This window comes from Pteropus vampyrus, unplaced genomic scaffold, assembly GCF_000151845.1.
Source record: "Pteropus vampyrus isolate Shadow unplaced genomic scaffold, Pvam_2.0 Scaffold180, whole genome shotgun sequence".
NCBI lineage: Eukaryota > Metazoa > Chordata > Mammalia > Chiroptera > Pteropodidae > Pteropus > Pteropus vampyrus.
In genome coordinates this window covers 341211-342588 of record NW_011888961.1, presented here as the reverse complement: position 1 = coordinate 342588, position 1378 = coordinate 341211, and the positions used below count along the sequence as shown (strand labels likewise).

General features: G+C 54.5%; 1 pseudogene; it reads left to right on the top strand.

Annotated features, from left to right (window-relative positions):
* Positions 1–1378, top strand: part of LOC105299340 — a 2631-nt pseudogene that overhangs the window by 915 nt on the left and 338 nt on the right.

Here is a 1378-nt window from a genome sequence, read left to right as displayed (position 1 = left end):
AGGAGCCCTAGGATCGCCTTTTTCTTGGAGAAAGAAAACGAGCCTCCTCGCCAGGAACCTACTGGGGAGGACCTCTTCAAGACATGTAGTGTCCCTGTCACCCCCACCACCACTCCTGTGCTGTATGACCTAGATGTTGAGTCTAACTCCAGGGGACGAGACCTAGACACCAGAGACTTGGAAATGTCTAAGAAAGTCAGGCGCTCCTACAGCGGGCTGGAGCCCCTTGGCTGTGCCTCTCCACCTCCACCCCAGGTTGCAGATCCTGCTCTGGCTTCAAGGGACTGCTGGGGGCAGAAGACTTGGCCGGAATCCTGCCTTTAGTGTATTCAAAGTTAACTGAGGTCCCCAGGGTCCCCGCAAATCCCTGGGCCCTGGACACGACTCTCTCCGGAATCTCCCCCACCAGTCATGAAGGAGAAACGGAAGAAGAAGGTGCCAGAGATCCTGAAATCAGAGCTGGATGAGTGGGCCGCGGCCATGAATGCTGAGTTTGAAGCTGCTGAGCAGTTTGATCTCCTGGTTGAATGAGATAAAATGGGGGTGCATCTGGCCAGGCTTTCCCCTCTTCCCCCTGTACATAGCCCCTTCTTCCAATGGAAAAGACACTTGGGGTCCCCTTCTTTGGCCTTGGTACCTTGCATGTGCTGTTGCTGCACATGAGGTCTGTCCTCTGAGTGTGCAGTGACAGCAGCCATTTCAGCTTCAGAAAATGGGGTTCCCCTGGCCCACCCACACACTGGCATCCTGTCTCTGGTCAGTAACCCTACCTGATCCTCTCCTCTCTACCTCTCGGAGCGTCCTGGCAGTTTCCGTTCGGGCCACAGATGAGAGAGGTGGAATCACTGGTCAGGGATTGTGGGTGAGAGCACCCAGCTCCGGCTGGGAAGTGAGGCTGCTCTCCAGCCCAACAGAAGCAGGTGCCGAGGGCTGTCTGCCGCAGCCTCGGGCTCTCTCTCCAGTTGTCTTTTGTTGGCGGCTTGGTTCCATCTATGTAAAAGGCTTGAGTTTCTTCTTAGATTCCATAGATGGTCCAGGAGAGTTCGTGGATTAGGGACAGACTATCTGTGAGGAAGAAGCTGGACCCACAGCCAGTAGAGTCACGTTTGAAGGAGGGTCTTAGACCATAGGTGTTTATTACGTAGAAGCTGTGTTTTATAGTTCTGCGTTCTGCTGTTGAGATGTGTTTGGTTCAATGCCAGGCTGACGGAGCACTGGCTGCGTGGGCAAAGGGTGCATTTCGGGGTGCCACGTGCCACAGGCTGCAGCCTTCACAGAAACCAAGACACAGGTGTCAGGACTGGACACCTGCACAGGGCTGGGGAGGGGTCAGGGGTCTTTTGTCACTCACCAGTTTCTTGCAAAATATAATGTACAG